This window comes from Cololabis saira, chromosome 4, assembly GCF_033807715.1.
Source record: "Cololabis saira isolate AMF1-May2022 chromosome 4, fColSai1.1, whole genome shotgun sequence".
NCBI lineage: Eukaryota > Metazoa > Chordata > Actinopteri > Beloniformes > Belonidae > Cololabis > Cololabis saira.
Window position 1 is genome coordinate 15,111,235 of NC_084590.1, and position 12,634 is coordinate 15,123,868.

General features: G+C 40.1%; 1 protein-coding gene across 1 annotated transcript in view; it reads left to right on the top strand.

Moving 5' to 3' along the window:
• lsamp (limbic system associated membrane protein) overlaps positions 1 to 12,634 on the top strand; it is a 723,096-nt gene that overhangs the window by 297,680 nt on the left and 412,782 nt on the right. The gene's annotated exons all lie outside the window — the stretch shown is intronic.

Below are 12,634 nucleotides of genomic sequence, written 5' to 3' on the forward strand. Positions count from 1 at the left end.
CCACCGCCTGACTGCAACTCCTCGATCACGATGGACCCCATGTACAGTCAAAAGTGCTCCATGCTGAACCCTTTATCATACATTAAACTATAGAAAGAGCAGCTGTCTGTTGGACCCCAGGGTCCGTTTTGATGTAATGACCCTGCTGATCCCATGCTTCTTTCTGCCTGTGTCACCGCTCCGGGTTTACTATTCAGATGGTGCCAGGGAGAATATTTTTGATTGCATAGTTATGTGTTGAGTAAATCAATTCTTATTATGGCCTTAATATGAATAATCATTAAATGGAAGTGGTATGTATATGTATGTGTGTGTATGTATGTATTCACCCCATTTGTGTGTGTGTGTATATATATATATATATATATATATATATATATATATATATATATATATATATATATATATATATATATATATTAGGGCTGTGCGATTAATCGATTTTAAATCTAAATCGAATTTATTAATCACAATCGATGTTAAAAAAAGGAAAAAAGGAAAATCGGAAAATCGATTTTCCTTTTTTGCAGCTGGCTGCATTACAGACAGAGCTCGTCTAGTCATCTTTGTTTGGTCAAGAAAATTGTAAATGTTGTCACTTTACTAAACTCAAGGAGGATTTACAGTGTCTTTCAATTGCACTTCATTCCCAATAGGGAAATTTGTTTGCTATTTTTCTTTAAAAATGAAGATAAAATATTTGAAACAATTTATTCCATTGTCTTTTGTAGTTTTACCAAAAAAATCGAAATCGAAAATCGAGTTTTCAGAGAAAAAAAATTGGGATTTTATTTTTGTCCAAAATCGCCCAGCCCTAATATATATATATATATATATATATATATATATATATATATATATATATATATATATATGGTGAAGGACTAAACTGCTGTGTGGACATGTATCAGCACTTGGAAAACAAATCTTTCTTGTTCGTTGCATTTTGACTCATGTAGTGAGCAGTGATTTTACACGCAGTCGCATTGGTCAAAGAAACTCTGTGATATGTGTCCCGCGGAGGAGCTGCGTTTGACTGCACTTGTCGACGATGAACTGTGCTTCCTTTGTTTCCACTTTGGTTGTCAGCGTCTCTTGGCCTGGGCTGTGACAGCTACTTGGTTAGAGTTTGTGGGATGTGCGGTCCTCGTCATCCAGTTTAAGCTCCGCTCGCAGATTTATTCTCTTCTTCGTCCTTTTTTATCATGTTGAAAAATGACTTCCGAAATGGAGCCACTCAAACTGAGTTATGGTTTTTCACAAAATGGATGCACTGTGTTTTATCACCTATTAAATTATTTTCATTTCCAGGATTATAAACATTTTGATAAATTGCTGCATGTCTGAACCAAACCCCAAGCTTCGATACCTTTTATATTTTCTTTAGAAATTTCTCTCAATACTACAAACGGAAACTTTATAGAGGCACTAAAGCAGAAGTTGCTGAAGCTGTGAGAAGTGATGGTCTGGATTCAGTAAATCCCTCCGGTCGCTTCTGAGATACGTTGGAAAAAAAAGTCAAACCCTCTCCCTTTTTTCCATCATTTTCTGTTGCTATACTTCCATGGCAAGATGTGGCATCAGACAAAAAACCATGAAAAAACTTTCACATGAGTTAGAGTGAGATATAATTTATTGCTTATTTCCAGGTTTTTGGTAATCATCCAGATCCAGGGGCAGAGTCATGAGTCCCAAACTGTAAGGAAAATAGTCATAGTCGGGAATCCAAAGTGTTTACATTACTTATCTATTTATTCAAAACGTTACACCTTAAAATCGACTGGTACAAGCCAGCTCTCACACGCTGGCTAACTAAGCTACAAAGAGCAGCCACACAAAAGTTATTTTCATGATTTTTTTTTTTTTTAAGTCAGTTTTTTAAGTCTTTTTTTCAATTTTTTTGTAACGGTGAAGAATCAAAACTCATGAATAGTAGTCAGCACTTGAAAAGAGCTGTTCAGAAGCCATGTTACTGTAAATACAATGGTTGAGTGGTTTATTACCACTCTGCGCTTCGGTGGACATCAGTCATCCCACGTCCATTTAATGTTTTGTACTGAACCCAAACGCAATTCAATCCCTGCTGTCCACGGGAGGGGACGTGTTTTCATATATTTTAACTTGGCAAACTGCCTTTTTTTTAGTCTTAATAAGAGCTGTGCATCAGAGGTGTTGTGCTATTTGCGAGTGTTTTTGGCTGCTCGTGGCTCCATGGTTTACGGTCAGCTCAGAGAATGTCTGAGCGTCATCTCATCACCCAATCTCAGAAACAAGATGGTGAGCTGATAAGAACAGTGGTAATGCAGCGGTGCCAAAATGCTTCCTAATTAGTTTAACATGTGTGTGGGTGGTTGGGGGGGTGTGAATGTTCTCGCCTTTAAAGCTTTTTCAGCGAGTATGCAAGTATTTCTCAGTTGTTATCCATAATTATTTGCGAGAGAAACCACTCCAGCTGAGGCTGACGGAGGAGAGAAAAGGTCAGACTAACTGGGGGCTGAGTGCTCAGATGGCTGATGAGCCCTCGCGACTGTCAACATACTAATGACTTCTTTTCTAATGCCAAATACCAAAGTCCCACACAACTGAACATTTCTGGCGATTCCTCTGCTTTCGCAGTAAATCCACTCGATAGACAGATCTAATCCATTTAGTAGAAAGTATGTCAGAGTTTAAAAATACCGTTAGTAGCGGATCAGACCAATGATACCACTGGAACGGGATGATAAGTGACAAAAAATGACTATGAGTGAACAGATGGCGTTATCGTGAATGCGTTCATGTGTAGGAGCATCTTCACATGTTGAACTGTTGGCTGTTGTGAGAGTTCAGGGGTGTTACCTGCTGATGCAGCTTGTGATATCATCAGCTCAGCTGCTGCAGAGCTGCAAACACAACATCTCAAAGTATTTATGGAAAACGTGCTTGTGTGGGTTCCGTCCGGGTACTCCGGCTTCCTCCCACAGTCCAAAAACATAAACATGCGTAGTAGGTTAATTGATGATTCTAAATTGCCCGTAGGTGTGAGTGTGTCTGGTTGTCTGTCTCTATATGTGGCCCTGCTACCTGTCCAGGGTGTAACTCCTGCCGCCTGTGATGAGCTGGAATAGGCTCCAGCAGACCCCTGTGACCCTGCAAAGGATAAAGCGGGTTTAGAAATGGATGGATGGATGGATGGATGGATGGACGGTAGGGCTGGGCGATATGGACCAAAAGTCATATCTCGATATTTTCTAGCTAAATGGCGATACTCGATATATATCTCGATATTTTTTCTGTGCCTTAATCGGGGTTTCCCCCAAAGCATTATAGCATAGCATCTGTTAGCATCTCTGTTAGCTTCATTTTTTCTGAGGCAAACCCTTAAAAAAACAGTCAGTTTTACTACAAAGCCTCGTGCCAAATGTCACACAGGTTCCTTTATTAACAGAGGTCTGCACAATATCAAAATGTATAAAACAAATGAAATAAAAATAAACTGCCTGCATATATAGAATAAAAATGCTTCTTGAATAAAATAAAACAAACATCCCTTTCCTGCATAACAATTAAATTAAAATACGCTGTGCAATTAATACAATGTAGACAGTAACAGACAGACATTTCCACTGAGGTTGACAGTTGTGCAAATAACAAAACATTTGTGCAAATCTCAAATAAAACATTCAAGTCAATTTGTCACAAAATAAGCTATATCAAAATCATAAAAAAAAAAATGTAAAAAAAAAAAAAAAAAAAAAAATTTAAAATCGATATAAACGATATTGTCTCGTACCATATCGTGTTTGAAAATATATCGATATATATTAAAATCTCGATATATCGCCCAGCCCTAATGGATGGAGATCTCTAACTAGCATCTCTCCATTCAACACTTCCTATGTTTAATTATTTTTTTTTGGTCCTAATGAATTTAATCTCAAAGTTATGCTGCAACAATATAATTACACTCAGGGGATTAATATGAGTATGATTTAATTCAGTTCAGGTCAGCAGAAGGCTACAGGATATAACTCTAATTCTCTCTTTTTTTGTTGTTTTCCGCATATTTGCTTCTCTGGTCCATAAAACGACCTCAGCGCCTCAATGATTAGATTACAAGCATCCATGCTGATAAAGTACTACATAAGAAGGAAACAGATTAGCTCAGTGTTTTTTCATGGATATTCTGAGACAATTAAAAGAGCACGGTGATGCTACATCTCTATTTTGAGCTCCAGGTTTAACATGCATGCATTATTTGAGTTGATCAGAGTTTAGGCCTGTAAGTTCCTTTACCTTGAACTCTATATGGTCCCATATTTCTTGCATATATCATATTTTTAGAGTAAATAAGTCATTTACTTGTGTCCTCTTTTCAAGGAATGGCCAGCTGTGCCTCGTTTGTATTCTTGCCAGTGTCATCGTAGCAGTCGCAGTGACAGCCATATGGCTGGTGTGTTTGTCACCTCTGTCCCATAATAATCTTTAGTTGGGTTATTTTCAGAGTTTCTGAGCAGTGAACGATGGGCACGTCAGCACAGGGACGAGGGCAAGACAGCAGAAGTCAGGTTAGTCTCTCATGGGAGGCTTACACACATGCAGATCAGCCGTTCAGACGTATTTACTCTCATCTTCTCTGTGAACGAGAATCTTGAGTGAATCACGATTCTCTGGAGAAGGCCACTGTGACCTGTCCATCACCTTGAAAAGCATTTTGAAAGATCCATTTATGTATAAAGTATATATGCAGGTATAAGTCTTTGAAGTCTGTGAGTTTGAATTCCTGTGGGTTTTTGGTGCTCTGGAGACGCGCTTTTCACTTTGAGGGTCTTACCGCTGATGTTGTTGCACATTCCCCTTGTGCGCATGCAAACAGACGCGCTCACACACAGTGACATTTTAGCCTGGAGACGCTCGCTGTGATTTCGTCTGCACGCTCCACACACACTTAGAAATGACTTTGAAATGTGCACGCATACTGACGATACCCTCCTCCCTAACAGCCCCCTTCTGAAAGTGCTTGACTTACTCCTGCAGAAATCAGTGCTGTGTCACTTTTTTTTTTATCATTGCTGTGTGTGTATGAATTCAGATGGTGTTCAGCCATGACAGGAAACACAGTTTCCTCTCCTGGCAAGTCAGCATGATGCTGATGCAACAGAGTGGTGACAGTATGTCCTCTGCAGCGTGGCTTGTCCAGGCCGTGGCAGACGCTGCTTAGAAAAGCTCTTTCTAAAATCACTGTTGGTGTCCTCAAACGTGTCTGCCAGTAAGTGAGAAAGAAGAGAAATAAAAATCATGATGACAATACGAAGTACCTCCTTGTAGCGCCCACAGGATTTAAGAGGGTAGTTGCCTCCAGGTGCTGGCCATCATTAGCCCTTGATGAATCGATCTTAAGCAGGTGTGCAGATCTCTATAAGGAGTAAGTGGTTTGGCAGCTTGGTGGATCTGGAACATTCAGTTGTGTTAACACAATGCCAAGAGGAAAAGACATAAGCAATGCTCCTAGAGAAGCAGTTGTTGCTGTGCTTCAGTCAGTAAAGTGGGGAGACAGTCTTATTTGGATTTGCTGTAGACACCTGCTGTAGACACCTGCAAATAGCCACATTAAATATTTACACCAAAATCAGCACCAAAGACATCTACACCTCCAAACCACTATAGCGTGCATTAATGCACCAACCATGAAGCATAGTGTTGTGTAACACTGGCTCAAACATGTAATTATACATTAAGCTTGTGTACAGAAGTGCAGGGTAACCTGTTTCTGTTACGACCAACTAGCAGACCCCAGAATTGAGTCCAACACCAAACGATTCAGAAAATATTCATTTTAATAAGATTTGGACAAGATCAAGCCTCTAAGGACTACAGGCTGGCAGGCCGGCTTGGCAGACTGCAGACTGGAGTCTGGCTGGAGACCAGTAGACCCAATGATCTGGTGAGGTGGGCCGAGGACTGGAGCTCCAAGCGGATGACTCGACAGAACTGACATGCAGGATGGGGCGCGACCGTGCTCTCATGAATCCGGAACAGATTAAAAAAAATCATATCTCCAAAAGAATCAGAAACCAGACCTCCAACCAGACCTCATTTATCCAAGCACGTCCACTTCCAGTGGCGATGAATGTAGCATTTTTATGTTTGTTTTTTTCTTATTTTTTGTGGTATTTCTCTGAGTATTTCACTCACCTTAGGGAGAATTGGATATTGACTCCCAGGAAGATTGGCAACGATCTGGAATGTTTTCCACTTGTGAATAATCTTTTGCGGTAAAAAACATCGAACTCCATTCTTACTTTTTATCTATTTATTTATCTATTGAAAATAATTCCAGATCCTCCAGGAATGACTGAGCATGTTAAATGTTAAAGTCCACAACAACACGTTTAGAGGAAGGCTGAAGAAGTGGGATTTGTTAGGAATGGTAAGCGGGAGAAAGACTCTTCTTCCAAAGAAGAACATAGATGGGCAAGGTTGCTGAACTGGACCCGAACAAACCGCAGGACTAAGGAACAATTTCTTAAGGACAGATTCTATCTTCAACTTTAATGCCCAACCATGTTTGGTGAAAACCAAACACATTCCAGTTGAAACACTCAAACCACCTGTCAATCGTAGCACAACAGCAGAGGGGTCATGATTTGGGCTTTTTTTCCTTCTTTTTTTCCCCACCTGGACATGGACATTTTGAGTGAACAGTGAACCATCTGTACACTTAAGTATTACGAACAGAAAGGTGAAGCCCTCTGTTCAACAGCTTAAGCTTGGTCCAAATTCGGCCATGAAGCAGAACAGTGATGTGAAGCACAGACCAGCAACTCTGGATCCCTAAAAAAAAGAGAGATGAATCAAAGTTTTGTGATGGCTTCATTAAAGTCCAGACCTCAACCTAACAGATATACAGGTCCTTGAGGGAGCTGTGCATATATAAGACCACCTTAATGCCTGATAATGAAAATAATACTCTTGGAAGGTGAATATATTGGGTCATTTTATTTGATTTTTTATTTATTGTATTTATTTATTTTGTAATTTCTTAGACTGTATAAACATCCGACACCATCCGTTTTGTAGAGTATGTGTGTTTGGGGGATCTAGCATTTGTCTTGACGGCACCCGGCAGTGCTTGACAGAACTTGACTCTTTCTTGTGGCGTAGAGCCACACATCATCAAAGTGTTCCAGCTTTGTTTAAACACGCATCTGGCTGTTAATGTTGACACTGACTCTCTGCCATATGTTGTAGATGCCGGTCACAGCTTTTAACACCGTAACACAGAACTCAAGCAGATGCAAAGGAAGCATATCTATCCACCTTGTCTAGTTATCTATTCATCTATGCGCAGTTTACTGTCTGCCAAATGACAACCATGAACATTTGTTAGACATTTAGTCACACCGATGCACAACTCTAAATCTGCACACCTGCTCATGCATATAATGTTCTCTCTGTATACAAATAGGGATGAGTGTAAATGAAGTTGTTTCCCATGTAATTAAAGAGGATGCCCATATGATGGTTACAGCTGCAGAAGGCAGAAAAAGATTGTCCCCAGAAAGACAGAAGTCACTCATGAATATGCAAAAATAATCAACGTATTGCTCATCTTCATGTCTGGTCACTTGGGATGCTTATGTTCCAAATTGAATTTTCCTTTTTTAGTCTGTGCTCATGGCTGAAGTCGGAATTCAGCATCTTCGAGCTCAAGGTTGAAGCTGACGGAGTCTCGGGTCCATTAGTTGTGTAGCTCCCTCATTTCTCTTGCACTCATGTGCATGGACAGTGCAGAATCACATGTGCGTACATGCAGGAATATCACCTCAATCAACATCCCCTTTGCCATCAGTGTAGCTGAGCGGTCGGCATTGTTTCATTTGCCCTTATCACAGCATTATTGTAGCTGAGGCTCTGGGATATAGATTAGATGTCATTATTTAATGAGAGAAGAGCGGGATGGATGCAGCATGTAATTAAAGGGACACATCCACTGCTCTTAGACATCCATCACCAAGGAAAGTGTGTCTGAGTGTGTGTAAGTGGGGCTACTTGCTGTGGGCAGTCTCATCCAGTGTGTGAGGACTCAAACACACACATCAGATGCTGCTCATCAGTCTTTTTTTTAAATGTTTTTGTCATACACGCGCACTTATATCAGTCCTGTGGGGAAACATGCAGCAGCCCACTCTCACCTCGTGCTGCTTGAATATGGTAATGATGTTGAAGTTTGGTTATATACATGTCTTCCATGACTAATGGTGGGAGGTACTATCTATTTATGCTTGTCTCTCCATCTCCGTCTCCCCCTTGTAATTTTCATTTTCTCCCGTAGGCAAACACACAGAGAACCATGAGTAACTCATTTATCAAACCAAATTGTGACATATTAGGAGCACATATAAATATACTAACACAAACTAATTTATACACACTGGCACACACACACACACACACACACACACACACACACACACACACACACACACACACACACACACACACACACACACACAAGTCCACACGTATTACACCACTAGCACAATAAAGTGAAGCTTGAATTTGCAGTACAAACATGAACAAAGTACTGCAAGGAAATTGATGAATTCTGAGGAAATGCTGACACCTAGTGGTTATTATGTTTCACTGCACTGTAAAGCAGTTGATGCTCATGTATTGAATTCATATTCCTGTTAAAAAAACATTTTTAGATGCTTTTTACAATACACACTTTTTAAAAAGAGCATGTAAGTTGTTTTCATACACTGATTTACATGTGTGTGTTTTTAGAAGCAGGCGAAGCCTACTTGAGTCACTCGTTTCTATGCTCTAATGTGATAACTGATGTTGAGAATGCGCTGGCGTGGTTTTTGCACTGTTGCCCCAGCAGGAACATTTCAAGTTTGACTTCAGACTGGAGTCTTTCTCTGTGGAAAGTGTGTCTTCTCTGTACCTCTTTAGGTTTTCTCCAAGTTGCAGAAAATTGAGTGATGGATGCTGGGGCTGGTAAATTCAACCACATGGATGACATTTTTGAAATATTTGACTTTCTATTGTATTTTTAGCAGTTGAGTTGTTGATTTATTTACTTGAAGACACAGTGCATGTGTATATTCTGGATGTCACCATTTGAAGCCATGTTGACAGATGGCAAAGAGCAAACGACAAATGATTCTGTGAAGAAGACACTTCCAAATGAGGAAATAAGCAGGGGAGACACATAAGTCTGCTGTTGTTGCAGAGTCATTATGAACAAAGTCACCACCTACATGTACAATTCCAAATATTGTCAAACACCACTTCTAAGATGCTTCGGTGTTGTGTCTCGGAATGCCTTCGTTTGCTGGTTTACTTCATTGTCAAACATGATTTCCTTGTTTAACAAGAAATGAAACACATTGATGAGGTTTAACTGATATGGGGGCCCCCTCTGCTGGAGCTGGAGAAAAACTCTTTGTAACTCTTCATTGCTTCTTTTGGACAGTTGATGGTTGGCAGCGATTACAGATAATGCATGTTGAATTTCAATAGTTTAATGAAAGTTGAAGTTTCCCCACATGTTCTAACTCAGAATTTTAAAAAAAGTAGAAAGAAGCACAACTATTTATGAAACACTAGGCTGTTTCGTGTGTTTATGTTTTGATGTTGCTGTAAGAGGTTTGGAGCCATCACATCACTATGGTGTCATCTAATCAGCCTTTGCCAAACTGAGATGACACACACACACACACACACACACACACACACACACACACACACGGGTCTCTGTTTCAACGGTATCTCTGTGTGTGAAAACACAGATTAGATCAGGATCCTCCCTCCGAAACTCTTGACAGTGTAATTATGGCGTTGAAGCGAGTAAGTCACTGAACCCCAAGCTGCTCCCATCGGCTGAGAAGCACTTAGTGTGTGTGTGTGTGTGTGTGTGTGTGTGTGTGTGTGTGTGTGTGTGTGTGTGTGTGTGTGTGTGTGTGTGTGTGTGTGTGTGTGTGTGTGTGTGTGTGTGTGTGTGTGTGTGTGTGTGTGTGTGTGTGATGAAAAAGAATCATATTTGAAACTGCTCTGTAAAACTTACTCAAAGTTAAGAAGATGATACATTACCATTTACCATTTAGAAAAAGGGCAAAAGACTTAAATAATCCTGCCTGATTTTTTTTGTTGCATAAGTCATAGTACAATATACTACAGAACAAGGTACAAGGACAACTTACCAAATACGTTACCCAATAAATACCGACTTTTTGGTTTTTGTTTGTGTTTGATGCAACCTCATTTTGAATTTGAGGCAAGCAAAAAAAGTGAATCAGGAAAGAGACAACGAAAGGCTGGGAATTGAGTGTGATGCTGAAAAGGAATGTATATCCTTTGTGAAATATTTCACAACTAATTAGGTTAACTGGGATCAGGCCAGTAGCGTGACTGGGTATAAATAGAAGATCCTGAGAGAACAAGTCCTCTCAGATGAAGCTGCAGAGGACTTCACCACCTTGTAAAAGACTCAGAGAACTAAAGGCATGTCGCTCATTGGAAATGTTTGGCTTATTTTGAAGGAAAAATACGACAAGAGGCCCAAAAGTGTCAAGAAGCTCAAATCGTCTATCAAGCAGGAAAATGAGGTTGTTTGGGTTTCGAAACGAAGACAGGTGCTCTGTTGTTAAAAACTCCTTCAACAGTGTGTTGTTGACATCAACTTCAGAATACAGTACAGTACAGTACAGAATATAATCCCTCCGATGTACAATTCATTGGGGTGTTTTCTATTAGTTACAATCACTTGTAATGTTTTGTTGCGTTCCAAATCACTGATCTCTCCAACTATTCTGGATATTTGGGTACGATTTTACGTTGCAACCATTAGCAGTTAAAGTTCTGTTATGCTTTTTCAGTGTCCTTTATTGTTTTTTTGTGTTTTTTACTTTAGTATGGGTGCTAGTTATGCCTCAATCCTGATACCTAGAATACAAATGAGTTATCTGTAAATGTCCTGTAAAGCTCCAGCCCGTCACACACCGCTGCTCCCCCGACCTGCTCATAAAAGATATTGCATTTGAATTGCACACAACGCTTGATTTTTAATTTACTCATTTGAACCCAGAACCTGTCTTGATTGTATACTAGAAAAGTATAAATTATGTAAAATGAGATTTAAATGAGCCTTCCCCCCTCGGCTTTTAAAAGGCTGCAACTGCGACTGTAACACATTCTCAGATGTTCAGGCTACTCACCGGCTCTCATACAGTTTGAAGAGTAGAAATAGTTCCTAGCTTAACAGGATAGTTTCACAAAAACAGTGTAATGTTTTTTTCACGTCTTCAAAACCAGATATTAGCATTAAACAATCACAACTGAGAGCTGAAAAGCTAAAGAATTGAGGAAACAGCTCCGTCAGGTGGGTATCTGTCCTGGACGAATGTATGCATTATTTCTTATCAGTAGGGACGGGAATCAAGAACTGGTTCTTGTTCTTGTTTACCATTTCCCAGTGTTTCAATTCCTTGGACTCGTTTGTAAATCTTGCAAACAATTCCCTTTTTGATTCCGGTGGGCACAAATGACATCATCACGCACATTGCCTGGCTTACGCATGTTGCATAGCTTACATTCAGCAGTCAATTAACATGTAAACAGTAAACACGGCGCTGAAGCGATACAAACGCTCAAAAGTCTGGTTACATTTCAGTAAAAAAGAGGACAGCAAGGCAACTTGCAATACTTGTCAAGTGGATATTTCGTCAAAGGGAGGAAATACTACCAACATGCAGAAACATCTGCACACACAGCATGCAACCTCAACCCTTTTTCCAAATCAGAATTGTAATCGTAAAAATCGTATCAATCTCTAGCCTTACTTATCAGCATGTAAAAGCACAGCAGGAAGTGTGTCGAGGCATCGATAGGAGGAAAATGACTGAAGAAAACCAAGTCGCTGCACAACTTTTGAAACACTGTAACCTTTTGTGCTGTGGATCAACGTTGCTAGCATACATTCTGCTGCCAGGTCAGGGTTGCCGTACATCACTCACCAGAGTTAGTCTTAATAGGAAAGTGCCCTTAGGTGTCTTGACCAAGCACATCTCAAAAACTGAACTGCAAAGCCACGAAACAAGCGATGACTTTCTGATTGCAAGATTACTGCTTGAACTTTGAACTGCGAACTGCAGACCAGAAAGGATTAGTGCATTTCTCCTTCTAAGATACAAAACATCATAAAGTAATTCATGGAATCTAGAGGAATTTCAGAGTATAAGCTTGGGGCAGGACCAGATCCTGGTTAGAGTTAGAATAAATCGAAGCTGTCTGCTCTGAACCCATGACATCCTGACTTTTGTTAGCAGCAGGTCCAGCAGTCGGGGTCTGTAATGGTAAGGAGTTGTATCAGTTCCCCAGGCTAAGAGCATTTACGCTTGTGTTATCGCAGCATTAATGTGAACAAGTACAATGAGATTGTAGAGCAACATATACTGCTTTTGAGCATGCACAGCATTTCCAGGGATATGTTTTGCTTTGTTTAATAAGGCAGTGCAAAACCACATTTTGCACCCTTTTCGTTGTTGAGGAAGAAGAGGGTTCAGGTACTGGACTGGCCCATTAAGGACAACCCTGAACTGTCCCCAGGAGAGAATATGGAACAACAACAAACCTGCACTGTTTCGTA